Genomic DNA, 15,062 nt, shown 5'->3' with positions numbered 1-15,062 from the left:
TATTGTAATAGGCCGAAAATCTAAAATGAAAATTTTTATATTTCTCGACGTTTTGAAGGTTTCTAAACATTTTGGCATACCTCAGAAAAAATTGATGTGTGTGTATGTATGTATGCATACAAATTTCCAGTCACGTTTTTGGGCGCACGGATCAACCGATTTGAATGGTGTAGAAAATAGAAATCGAGTTCTTGAGAGAACGAAGCATCCGATTTGAATGATTTGGAGTTTGAAAAACATTTAATTAGTAATGATTGGGAGAAGTGTTTATTAGTTTTTGGCAAAGGCAGGCCCAGCCATTTCGAAGATACGGAGCTAAATGTGTAAAAAATAGTAGTTTTTGAGAGAACTAAGCGTCCGATTTAAAATGATTCAAAGAACTTTCTGCTTGTCTTAGCAAAATAATTGATTTTGAAAAAAAAAATTGTTTCAACTTTTTTTTTTCAAATTTTTTTTATTTGTATATCGAAAATAATTCAGATTTTCTTTTAATTCTGACTATAGTTCTAATATACTTTAAACAAATAATTTCAACTTTGCAAATCAGTTTATTTAATTCTTATAAATATTAGACAATGTTACAATATTAATAATAATCTATTTGTAAACATTCAGTATTCCTCGAACATTTTGTTACGGTACGGGAAGTTCCAGCAATTTGCCTCAAGGCACGATGCCATACACCCCACTAATTTGCTTGATGATTTAGTCATAACGATGATTTGTTTTCAAAAGTGTGCGTTAGGTACAGTTGTGTCATGTGGTTGTAGATTTTTCACGGAAGATTGAACAGATAAAGAAAAATATAACTTGACAAAGACAAAATATTCAAGAGAAAGGAAAAGGAAAATTCAATGTAAAAAACTATTTCATAAAGATTTTTTGATAACTTCGTTTAAAAAATTATGTTTGGTTATATATATTCTATGTGCTTTGTTTAATTGATTATGTTGTGTTGTGTTACATATATCTGATAATAAAAGTCGTTACATACCATTTTGGCACATCCGTACCCAGTTTCAAATGTATCATTAAAAAAAACAACTGTCTTTGTAGATGCATATACATTTGTTCTACTTTTAGTGTTGAACTTTTATACATAAATATATATATCTGATAACATTGACACAGAATATGATTTATGATTAGAAGTAAGTAGGTATTATAAAAATGCAGATCTGTTTTCGCTAATTTATGTTTCGAAATATATAACAAATGCTAGTGAATTATAGAATGCAGGGTTATCTATCAACTCTATTCCACTACGACAAGTGTGCTAAAGTTTCAGCTAAAATTGGGCATTCGCAATTACGCATCGTTTATCAGGAACGGCAGCAAACTTAGTAGCTCGCGCGTTCGTCGCCAAGAATGCTCGAAATCGAATAATCGTGCGGTCTATTGAGGCGAGTCCCCAGAGGAGCTCGTATTCCATAATTCACTATGTGTTCGGAATCGGGTCCGCCGATGCTTTCCCGTCTCTGACCCGGCCAACCCGCCCTGTTCTGTACGTACGTCGAAGGTTACAATTAACCCTCGTTTAGATAGCTAACCGTATTATGATTAGTCATGTTGTGCACCGAAATACCCCCGGAATCGCGGCTGCCGGCGAAGAATCAACGCGCGATTGTTGTGCTAATATTCGACTCTCTGAATTACTCGCACAAGACCGACGCCGTGCCTTGTATTCAAATGACGCTCACTTGACGCCGTTTTGCGACTTTGTACTGATGATTCGCTAAGTGAGACGTACGCCGACACAATAATCACGATGATTTAAGCTCATTCACAAAGGATTATGCCATTTCGTGAATAAAAATAACATTAGAAGCAATATTAATAATCAACATTCTCGTACGGTGCCACCAGTTTCCATTTTGTTAAGTGGGCTATGTCTATATATTTTATTACCATAAATTATACACTGCGTTATAGAAACATAAATATGTTGATGCTTATATTGTCAGTAAATATTTATTAATCAAGCCTTTTACATATTACAAGATTTGAAATAATTTCAAGTTACTACATAAAATGTGAAATGTACATACAGATTTGAGGGAACGACGCAAACTACATAAATAAAATTATATTAATTTTATCAGCAATAAGTTTCACTAAAACAACATGTTTGAAGTGATTAAATTAAAACAATTTTTAAAAGACATTTATCGTCAGACTTGTAACAAAGCTGATATTACTGTAATATCGAAGGATAATCGTGCACGCGATAGTAACATTTCAAGCGGCGCGACATTTAAATAACTCAAGTCTCTTTTGAAAGAAAAAAGACATAATTTATAGACTAGCAATGGTATATTCTATTTCGATCATTATAAAAATAAGAATAAAACATAATGTATAATGCTCATGATTGTTCAGTAATATCGCAGAGAGTAGGATACAGCCTGATGGTTCAAAGGTCAAAGGAGATAAACGGCAATAATGTTTTTTAATTTTGTTGTTAGTTTTTTTGGTCTTAAGCACTGCTGTTTAGTTTACGAAACCTTGATATATTATGGAAATTTTACTGAATATAGTTCAATGATTACCGTACAATAATTACTGAAAAATTACTGAAAGTCAAATTGGACCTTTGTGCCCGGCTCTACTCTAATTGGTTTTTAGCATTATCTTATATTTTCACTACTGAATTAACACTATTGCCTTTATTTATTTACTAGATTCATAAAAACTATTTTGTTCATTATCTTTATTCGACAATAACAAGTGATTTTTGCGTGCGTTCCCATATACAAAATGAAACGAAAACGAACCACCATCGGTGCATTACGCCTACAAAAAGCGCGAGAGACGATTTTCACGCTTCTTAGCAATGAACTCCGCTCATATATCACTCAAGCACCGAACAGATTTCTGCAAACACCTCCGAAATAATTGTCAACATGCTTCTGCCATCAACACATCGAGAAAAAGGCGAAAAATGTATCAGCGCGCGTAATAACGACATCATAAAATGTGAGACAATATTATAATTTATAACTGTTGAAGTAATGCAAATATTGGCGCAGGCTTTCTCATTCAAAATATTTTGATTCCTTGTAAGAAAATCATATACAAAAATATTTCTTGTAAAAAAGAAGCCTGAAGTTTCGCTGAATTTTTGTCATACGTAAAAATCATAATTGTGATTGGAATTTATAATAAAGACATTGTTATAATGGTCTTAATTAATATATCATATAATGTTATATGCATATGAAATTCTTTTATTATGTATATATAGTATAGCGAGGCTTGAAGATCCGCGGGTAAAAGATCCACCTCAGAAACAAGTAAAGTAAATATTTTTTTCACAACAAAATTTTAAAGCAGAGGGCAAAATATGCTTAACCAACCACCGCCTTCCTATCATCGCTGTCAGGATATAAAACGACCATATATTAATAAATGTATTTTTTCCATTGTTAGTTTTTTTGGTTGTGAGCACTGTTGTTTAGTTTACGAGACTTGAATATAACTTTTTGGTTTACGTCATGTAATCGTTCTATGAGATAAATTGTTATATTTAAGTTAGATTCAACAGTTTGTTTTTCATCAAACCTCTATGTTAGCTTAAATAAAGTAATAGGGTAGAGCGGGGCTAGTTGAGCATAAGGGCAAGTTGAGTAATCGAAATATCTCGAAAACTATTCGCCGTCCGTTTAGGCATTATATGGCGGAAAGATAGAGGTTTGGAGGAATAAACATCCCGCGATCGCTAGTGGCCACTGGACAAATGAGTGAGGCTTACGGGCCTTTTGTTTATTTTGAGACCAAAAAGTAAAAAAGTCATTCATCACGAGTTTTCGTCTGGTTTAGTCAAATGTTATTTATTTTTAATCAGGTAAATGTTATTCTTTCATATATTTATAGTACTTTTAATATGCACATAGATTCTGGGTATAACTCTCACGATTTTTCTATAAACTCACTTTTATTTTGAAATTCCGAGTTGGGGTTAGTTGAGCATAGTTGCTAAACTTGTTCTGTCACTAAGACAATTACCATTAACTTCCAGAAATTAATTATTATTTTTCAGATTTAAGCTAAGTCTATGAGTAATAATATAAAGAAATAATGATTTTAATCAAAAATATTGAATATAATGGTAAAATAATTCCTAAGATACGATATTGTTTTGTTGATTCTACTTATGGTTAATTATTCAAAGAAAATTACTATAAGTTTTGTTTTCTCTGTTAATAAAGACTATAAATGAACTGGTTATTGAAAACTTATTTTATTTCATCACTAATCGACATTGAAGCTATGATTTCATTATACTTTTTTAGTGTTCAACTTGCCCCACCTATGGGGTACATTGAGCATACTTGACTTTTTGCATTTAAACAGATGTAGCTTTTAAATTTTACTTATTACCAAAAAATAGTATTAACACTTTTATTAAGCGATAAACAACAAATCCATTGAGCCATATAGCAATTTATTGAGACTTTTCATTGAGGAGCTACATCCGTTTAAGTAAAAATTTGCTCAACTAGCCCCGCCCTACCCTAAATGTGTATGGGGCAAAAAACCAACTAATTTTTTTCCCTGAAAATAACGTAAACAATGAAAATAGTAATGAAAATTAAAATTTAGTTTAAAAACCCCATTTCATAAGAAATTAATTAAATTAATAGTTTTTCCAACTCTGATGATAAATATTTCTGACAAAATACCAGATCAAGGCTAATTACAGTGCTGACTATGTAAAAAATATTCCATGACATTTATTTATTATATAAATAATTTGAATTTAAATGGTTGAATAAACAAGACATTGGACCTTGGCAGCCACCTCATTGTCCGCCTATAAAGCAAGAAAAAAATCAGCAAAAAAACACATTTGTACAAAATGGCTGGGAGATGTACTGAACATAGTCAGATAGTCGTTTGCTTGATATGCCTTTTTCGAAATATATTCGACATTTTATTGTTCACTAACATGATTTTTGTGAAGAAATATTTTCATTGATCATGATTTTGTTTTGTGTTTGTGTATTAATAATTTGTGCGTTTTGTTTCTACTGGGAAAGAGTCAATTTGGAACTCGAAACGTATGAATCGATTAAATTTATTTCAAGAAACATTTCTAGTTTTCTTTCTATTTTAATATCTGGATGGAATCCTGGTTAAAAGTATTTTGTTTATTCAACACACACACACACACACACACATATATATATATATATATATATATATTATATATATATATATTTAGTTTTTATGGATAAAAACGGTTTAAAAATATTACCAAGATAAAGAAGAAGGATTAAAAAATGCTTTAATATTATTTCCAATTACCGTTTATTAATTTAAAAAACCAAGATGAAAAATGCATCAGTTGTGTTTGAAACATGTCAAGAATTATATCAGGGGTGCGTTTCCATCAGCCCTAAGGTTTTCCGTCTCCTTACTTATTAGGTATTCCTAATGTCTGATCATGCCGCGCATTTGTCATGTAGTCTCACAATAGACTCGGAGAACAATTACGTTGCTGACAACGTTTGTGATTTAAATAAAGGTAATATCAGAACAAACTGTCTACATCAGCCAATTCAAGTTTATTTGAAAAAAGTTATAAAGTACAGAATGAGTCAATTATCTATTTTTATTTTCTTTAAATGTAAATAGTCCAGTTATAGTCAAATTGTAAGGTGTTTTTGGCCAAATAGTACTGGAATGTCTACTATTTTAAATCATAATAGGATCTTGGAAATCAACTGTTTATATGTAATTAATATTTAGATAGCTCAAAGTCTATAAATTGCAGTACATCTAATAAAAAATCACAATGAACGTTTAGGAGATTTTCCAATGACAAGGCATTCGAGCTTAATTATATTCGAATTTAATTATAATTTATCAAATAAATATATTTTGTTATTTATTCTAGCTATAGTAGAAATCAATATAATATATATATATATATATATATATATATATATTGCCACTTTATTTTTACAATTTAGCCTTAAAGTACAGTCGAAGTTGAATTACTATTGAAACTAATTGTTAGTGAAACTAATTGTAAGAGAAATCAAATTTTGACTTAAGGTAAGTTGCATAAACATCGCAATGCGTACTTAATCAACTAAATTAATAAAAATCCATATTCAGATTTTCAGGCAAAATGTTGAACTGTTATTTCAAAAATAAAATTTTCGCTTTCACTGAAATATAACCAATACGATTTCCAAGTGATGTCTTTCGAACATACTTATAATATATGTAATAGTATACATTGAATTAATTTGTTTAACAAATTTGATTTCATCTATTTCGTGATCTATTATGTATTGCATTAAAGTGTAGACGTCAGCTATAATCAGTAGCTGTATATAGATAAAAGTATAGATTATGATCAGAATTTCTTAAGCACAAGGTGAAATTCTTAACTTTAATATTTTTTCATGATTTAACCGCGTATCGTAGATTGTAAAACCTTAATATTTTTAGTATGTTATTTCAGACTACGAGATTTATCGTTATACAAAGTTCAATCCAATTCGTCAAAACAAATTTTTAACATTAACTTGACATTTTTTAACGAAGTAACGGCACGGCCGATCTTTACGAAAAACTTATCAACGCGATTCCCAGCCATATCTTTTGAACAATTTTCGAATTTTCAAAATACATTCAAGATTGCGAGCTAAAACGTGAACAAAGACAGGGCTAGGCCAATCATCACACAAAAGAAAAAAAGTCATACAAAGTACTAAAGTTCAAAAGTAAAAAAATAATAGTGCTCTCAGCCCACGGACTGGCTCTTGTGCACTAATAATTATAATGAACATATGGAGATCATCTATTCGCAATTTCTTTCCTCGATTATTAATTTTAATATAATAATAATCAAGGGAGTTTCACTGAACTCCCAGTTAGCCCCCATCATGTATTTTTGGCTGTTTTTCAAAACAAAAAAGATTTTACGAAATGATAGCTACAGCAAAATATAAATTTTATGGGTACTGACAATGAGATAACACTGTCATGATCTAGTATTTCGTCAAAAATATGCATCTGCTGAATGGGATAACTATTCATTCAACTAATCTTTTGCAAAATTGCTTTTTTTAACTTACTTTACTTTTAAATTTATCATTTTTTCACCATTTACACCCGGCAAAGGTTCAGTTAGTCCATTTTACCCCACCAACGTGTAAGCATTTATAGAGATTATATAAAGGAACTGTTGAATCTAACGTAAAATAACAATACATCTTATAAAACAATTAAATAGTGTATACTTAAAAATTCTATTTAGCTCTAGTAACCTGAACAACAACGCTCACTACGAAAAAAAACTAACAACAAAAGAAAATACTTTTGTTATGAATTTTCAACATATCCCAACACCAATATCGTAAGAAACAAGGTGACAGCTGGTTACACCTATTTTTGCCTCTACTTTCGAATATTGTTGTTACAAAATTCTTAACTATATTTGTATTTTATTTATTGGTGGTGGACGTTTTTCGCCCCGCTCTATCCCACCACAAACACAATATCAGAAGTATCATTCATTATTGCATTACCACAGCCATCGTATCGTTGCCTAAACCGAGTTTGATGTCGTCCAAACGCACTTTTCAATTAAACCTCTTGATTTTCAATGCCCCTTGGTAAGGGGGTAAGGGCACATCGTCGGCGAGCGTACAAGGAGTGCGGGCGTGGCAATTAGTCGTGTCCCTACAGCAACTCCTGAAGTTCTTGAACAAGACGGACGGCTTAGTTCATCAAAGGCGACGCTAAACACAGTCATTACCGCGACCGCACTGAAGACAATGACGACAGTGTGCCCGTCCGACATGCGGGGTTCATACTAATCTCGTAGTAGTATTGTATTAATTATTTGACGCCACCGCGAGTTCTACTCTTTCGGAACTAATATATAATGTAATGTGTAAGCGATGAATCTTACTTGCTTTAATCAAGTTTCGTAAAGTTCCAGATATATGGAAACTATCGAGATGATCAATAAGATCATTTTTTTGAGAATTTATAAATAATTACCCATTTTTCTTTAAAAGAAACGGCTTGTCTAATCAATACTCACTAGGTTGCAAGTGGAATTTTGCATTAGAAAAAGTTGCATAAACTACAACATGTGTAACTAAATCGGCTTAATCAATAAAAAATCTTTATGTTAATTTATATGTGATTTTTACGTAGAGAGGAGAAATAAACTGGTTGTGTAAGTTTTTTTTTTAATTAATATATCTTGAGATTCACAGATTATATTCGTACGAAATAAGGATGGATAGTTGCTGTAACTATTTCTCTATCAAATCAAATAAAAATAATTCCACAATTATTGTTTATTGTTTCACAATTAATCATTTTCTAGAAGAAGTATGGTGCTTACCCCGTGTTTGGAGCTAGTAGTAAAGTCTACCAAGACAACTAGTAACGGCAAAAAAACGACAATAATGCTTCTGATGATTTTTAAGAAAATTCACTAGTTTCTAATGTGTCAATATTATGCACGACGGTTTACATGCCCAATTGAGAAAAATAAATACTTTAATATATTTTAGGACTCTATTGAAAAAAACGCATGTTACTAGTTACCTCCGTTACATATAGCCCCCAGCTCCCCTTCCCCGTTGCTGCAACGCATCATAATGTGAAAAGTATTTCAAGGAATTCAATTTTGCGCAAATTCGCCAAACATACCATTTATATTCGACAAATAGTTATTAACAATAATATTATGCATTATTTAGGGAAAAACGAACACATAATAAAAACACGATGTACTTAATCAAAACGCAATGTATTTTCTTCAATCAACCATATTTTAATATGTTTTTATAACCAAACTCCTTGTCGTAGGCCCATGATATGTTAGAATGTTCTTCGAAATCATGCGTTTTATCAATATTGCATATTTCAAAAATTGTCAGATGAAAATTCTCAACTGATAAGTTGCAAACAGTTTTAAATTTTCGAAATCGCTTCAGAACATTTGGCAAAAAGACATCAAGTTTCATAGAATAGCTTTTAAATTTTTAAAATTGGTGCAGACGTTTTTGAGAAGGCATCGACGTCAAGTACAATTCTGACTTACACACATACTACACGCTAACATACTTTTTTCAAGTTTAGTGTCAAACAAAGCAGAATGACTTGAACCCTTAAACTTGAACTTTAACCAGAAATATAATTCAAAAAAATTGTGGATACAATAAATTGAATTAGAACATTCAGAAAAAAATTGATATATATATATATATATATATATATATATTTTCTTTAATATTACTGATTTACTGTTATTTGTCTATTGGAAAACTGCTCTAATTAGTTTTCCGGTAGATTTTATTATTATATTCTATTAACAAAAATTCAATGCTTGTGAATATGTCCAAAAAATAACCAAGTAGGTCATTAACAAAGATAACATTCAAACATTATTATAAAAAAATAGTTCAAACAATAATAACAAAAAAATAATTAAGTTTGGCTGTTGCAAATACAATGTTAATATTGAACTTGTACTGATCTGCACTATCCAGTACAGATTATTTCATAGAATATAAAGATGTGTCCAATATTCAAATATCTTCATTCTTTTAGTAATTTAGCAAAATAATAAAATAAATCTTAATAAGATGTCATTCCTAAAAGTCCTGGCTCGCCCGTAGGTAAGCGGTTAAGAGCGACGGGACCTGATTCAGAGGCCCCGGGTTCGATACCCACTTCGAGCAGCCTGTTGTCAGGCAGCAGTGACAACGATTTTCACTTGGAAATATAGATAGCAATATGTTTATAAGTGAAAATAGCCCTTGCCGGCAATGCTGCACCAATAAAAAGTCAGCCTATTAGATTAATTCTAATAACAAAATCATCAAATATGGCTGGATTAACCATTGGGTTACCATCTAAAAATATGAAGTAAGGAGAAGTTTCAGCCCAACAGCTCATAGGACGTAAGGTTCTGATTGCTGTTAAATATATATATATATATATATATATATATATATATATATATATATATATATAAAAGTCCTGAAAACATTTAAATAAATATTAAAAACAGTACGAACCTTTAATTAATGAATTAGTAAGAGTGAATTAATATATTAAATAATATAAACAAATATAAAACATTAAGATAGACCAGAGTGAATAAATTTAAAAATGAGTAAATAAGACAGGCATCATAAATTTATAGTTTCATACTGAATTTTTAATAAATAATTTGTATAAAAAAATCTATTTTCGATTGAATACTCATTCTCAGACCGAGGTTATCAATCTCGATTGCAATTGCTTGTTTATATCCTTTGATAAACCAATTTAACAGCGTACTCAAGATATGAGCAATGAAGCATATATATTATAACATAAAACAATGCGATGAACATCAAGACAGATTGTACATAATGTCGGTATAGGCACTTTTAATGGGTACATAAATGCGCCTTAAGCAAATAATCCAGGCGTGTACGACTTTATGTCAGAGGAACGCGCCTGTTGACGCAAGGAGCTTCAGCTTTTCACTCAAAACGGATCTGATATTAATTTGGTGTAATAAATATTAAATATTTAATAAACGAATAAAACCTATAATTCAATAGTAACAAAAATCGATATAAAATTTCGTTTACGTCAATTAATTTTGAATTTTTCGCTAAAACTGGTCATGATAATATTAACCACCAGAGACAAAAGTTAAACGATAGCATATTATATATATGGAATACATAAAATAGAAAATTAAATAGGCCATGAATAATAGCAAAACTTAATATTAGGTTTAACGTTTTGGCACACAATGCTTAATATCTCCAATGTCTGTAACTCAGTTCTAACTTTTGTTTAGGTTTAATTGATTTTAATATATAACATAATGTAATGTAATAGAATGGAGTATATAATAAAAATTTGATGTGCATATTTCTAATGATCATTTTTGACCGCCAACTTGCATTTTTTATTTTTTTTACTTGATCTTCCAAACTGCTAGACCTGCCTTGCCAAATAAAAAAAATTAATCATTTCTTCGTTTTGTCAATACAAGTAAAATGTTTTTTGAATTATTAAAATCGGACGTTCTCTTAAAAACTTAATTACCGTTTTTGGTAATTTTTGCCCCGTATCTTCAAAATGGGTAGACCTGGCTTGTCCAAAAACTAATCAGCACGTTTCCTTATCAATAGGAATCGAATGTTTTTTGAGTCGTTCAAATCGGTTAAACCATATTCCCGAAATTGTCGACGAAAATTTGTATTCGAACACACATACACACACAAACAGACCATCCTTTTTTTTTCTAAAGTATGCAAAAATGTTCAGAAAGATTTAAAACGTAAAGATTAAAAAAAATCATTTTCGATTTTTTGCGTTTACTATAACTTACCCTAAGGGAAGTTAAAAAGAGTATATAAGTGTGATTTTTTCCTATTAACATATAATAGTTTAAAATAAATTTAAATTTGTAAAAAAATGGTTTATTTTAATTTTGTATTGATTTGTATAATTGAATAAATTTTTCTTCGAAATTTACTACAAATAAATACAAATATGGAAGAAGTTGATCAGATTTATGCCATCGTAAAGAAAAATATATTTTTTGCAATATATTTTTGCTAGGGTTTTTCGTGGGTTAATGGTCAGAGCTATGAGATTTAAATGAGAAATCGAGGTATGATACTTGCCTCGGGCAGCCTGGTGTCCAGCAGTAGTGACATCTGTTTTTACTTGAAATTATATTATAAATATCAAAATGTTTTCAAGTGAAAGAACCCTTACCCGGCATTGCAGCTCTGATAAATAATTTACAAATAATACAAAAATTCTAATAATAAGTTCATCACACAGAATTAGATCAACCATTTAGGTTGCCATCTATAAGGCCACGTCATTAAAAGAAGCACAAGAGCTCATCGGACTCATTAAGTTCTCATTGTTTTTTTTAATAGATAGAAAATATTCGGCATATACCTCGATAGAAAACTTAATTGGCAAACTCATATAAAAAAAGAGACAACAGCTTGAGATAAAAACCAAAAAGCTTTACTGGTTACTAGGGACTAAATCCAAACTAAGCTCATACAATAAGCTACTTTTATATAAATCTTTATTCAAACCAATTTGGTGCTATGGTATACAATTGTGGGGCAGTGCTCATAAGACTAATATAGAAATAATACTGAAATTTCAAAACAAATTTTTGAAAATTGCCTTAGGAGCTCCAAAATATGTTCCCAACTGGTTAATGCATGTCGACATGAATACACCTACCACAAATTAAGTAATAACAAAAACAGCACACAAGTATAGAAACAAGCTAATCAGTCACCCGAATTCATTAGCAAACTATTTGATAACAGAGAACTATCCAAGAAGATTGAAAAGAAAAGCGCCACTGGATTTAAGCCATCAACTCTCCTGATAAAGAATGGAAATAACTTAATCATTATTTATAAGATTTTTTTTAATAATTAAATGGTTAAAATTATATAATTATCAATAAAATATTATGAATTTTATATCGAATGTAAAAACAACTACTGAGTTGTTTTTTCCAACATGCCCCTGTAGTATACAATGTCCCTTTTCGGCCGACTATTGTAAATTCATCATATTTATTGAATGTCACTTACTGGACAGTTGTAAATAAAAGAGATAATAAAAAAAAAGAAAATATAAAGTTTAAATAACTAAATGCGAGTAAGAATGAAATAAAAATATTATTACTTTATAGGTGTAGTTGCTTTACTCAATATTTAATTTTGTGATTTAAATACAACAAACACAACTACAAATAAAATGAGGGTATAACAAAAGCTATTGCAATATTAGTTATAGAAGTCTCCTTCAGAACCAATTGCATTGTTATGCATAAATATAACGCCCACTGTTCCATCTAATGCCAGCAACTCAATTCAAATCGTGTCGATATTTAAATTAGAAAACTAATCTCCAGACGTCGGATATCCGCATAACCTATTATAATATTCTAAATAAGCAAATACAACGGAGTTTTTCCATAAAACTTTGTCGAACTCCATTACATGACATCAATATTTTCAAACGTTTGCCAGCTTTCCAGAACTCGTCCGCGTGCAAGATTAAACCACGTACGAGGGAAGTTGCACAGCGATTGGTCTTTGGTACCGGGGCGATCATTTTTTAATCTTCGGATGTATATTTAACTAAACTTTATAAAGTCAAAAATCATTTCTAACTTTAAATAAATATGATTGTTGAATTTAGAATTGAATGTGTAAAATTAATTCCTAATATTAAGAAGAGTTTAGTCAACTTTGAAAAAATAATAATTAAAGCAAATGTCGGAAATAGCATTCAGTAACTATAAAGTAACAAAATTAATATTAAAATAGGAAAAACAAGATATTAACTAAAATGTGACCCTTATGAAATAGTAACATTAGCACCTGCGATTGTTTTTGACACCTTCATAATTCAAAAGAAATTTTAGTACTCTCATTTAATTAAACTGGGCTAAAATTGAAATGACAACAGCCGGAATAATCAACAAGATTACAAAAACTTGTTAAATAATTGAAAATATATCACATTTATTGCATTTTTAATAGAAAAGAAATATATAATTTTTAACTTTTTGCAACAATTTACTTTACAAATATCAGTAGGTACAAATTACGCTACCAAATGTGCAATAAAGTATTCCTTTGACTAAAAAGTATATTTTACTAGCGCTATAGTAAAACGGGGTTTGAAGGTCCATAAGTAAAATGGTTCACTACCGATCTCCCAAAAACAAGTAAAGATAGAAATTTTTCAGCAAAGATATTTGAAAAAAAGCAGAAGATGTACAACTAGTCATCAACTTTATTCTTACGACATCGCCATCAGAAGATTAAGGACAATGTTTGGATATCCTTAACAGAGTTTTTTTTGTTAGGTTTTTTGGTAGTGAGTAGTGTTATTTAGATCATGAGAAATGCATAAAACTCTTTTTACATTCAAAAACTATTTATTTTTATCAAGAATCTCTTCACTCCGCTCCACCTTTTTTTCATTTTAGAATCATTTTTCTTTGGACGATTTTTCACCACGATTTTACTCAGTGACAGTTCTTCACTGACCTTATTATAAACATAAATTATACTTGAGTTATCCACTCCTCCCATTTTCCCATTGTACAAATATTTGCCGATGCCCACAAACAGTTCATAGTTGATATATGGTTTGAATAAAGAGCAATTTTTGCAAAAAAATTGAGATTGAATATTAAAATCTGAAGATACTGTTTTTGATAAGGAACTAGGTATCATACAAATCCATAGCAGAGGTCTAAAATTTTCCAGTCTCTCAATTTTTTTCAAACTCAGTCAATTCGCATGCCACATAAGAATATAATTTAAAAATAAATTATCGGATTTCACTTTGTAATTTAAAAACTATTTAATAATAAAAATGCAAAAGCGCGGTAATATCATAATCTTGAAACTTCAAATGTGCCAATTCAAATAAAATATAATCAGTTTCAAATTATGTAGGCTTTGCAGAAACTGTTAATGTAGTCTAAAAATATTCATTATTCATTATTTATTTATTAAAAATATTCATATTTATTATGTGACGTGCTTGACAGTGAATCAACTATTCATATATTTTTTATTAGCTGCCCTCTTACTTATATACCACATTCAATATGTTAGTTATTTTTATACAAAACAACGTTTGCCGGTACAGCTAATATATATATATATATATATATATATATATATATATATATATATATATATATATATATCGACCAGATTATGTGTCCTTGGTATGTAGGTATATTATATTATGTCAAAATGTGCATAAAATGCTGATATAATGGCAGCATCGCGCCGAAGTAGTTACGTAGTGGCGGTGTTTACACTCAATTACCTAGTAGAGCCGCGACATTTAGGTGTCGCAAACACCCCCCATATACGCGCGCTTGTACGTCGGTCGCTTTGAACCGCGTTGACAATGAGATAGCTCGAGGGATGAGTGCCGAGGACACCCCTGACGACACCTGTTCTAAGACACCTGTCACGAGGAATTCGAAACATTAACACCTA

The sequence above is a fragment of the Ctenocephalides felis genome, unplaced genomic scaffold (genome assembly GCF_003426905.1).
Source record: "Ctenocephalides felis isolate EL2017-DRISC unplaced genomic scaffold, ASM342690v1 CF-g0.4_SCAFFOLD_01886, whole genome shotgun sequence".
NCBI classification, from domain to species: Eukaryota; Metazoa; Arthropoda; class Insecta; order Siphonaptera; family Pulicidae; genus Ctenocephalides; species Ctenocephalides felis.
This window is presented reverse-complemented; position numbering follows the sequence as displayed.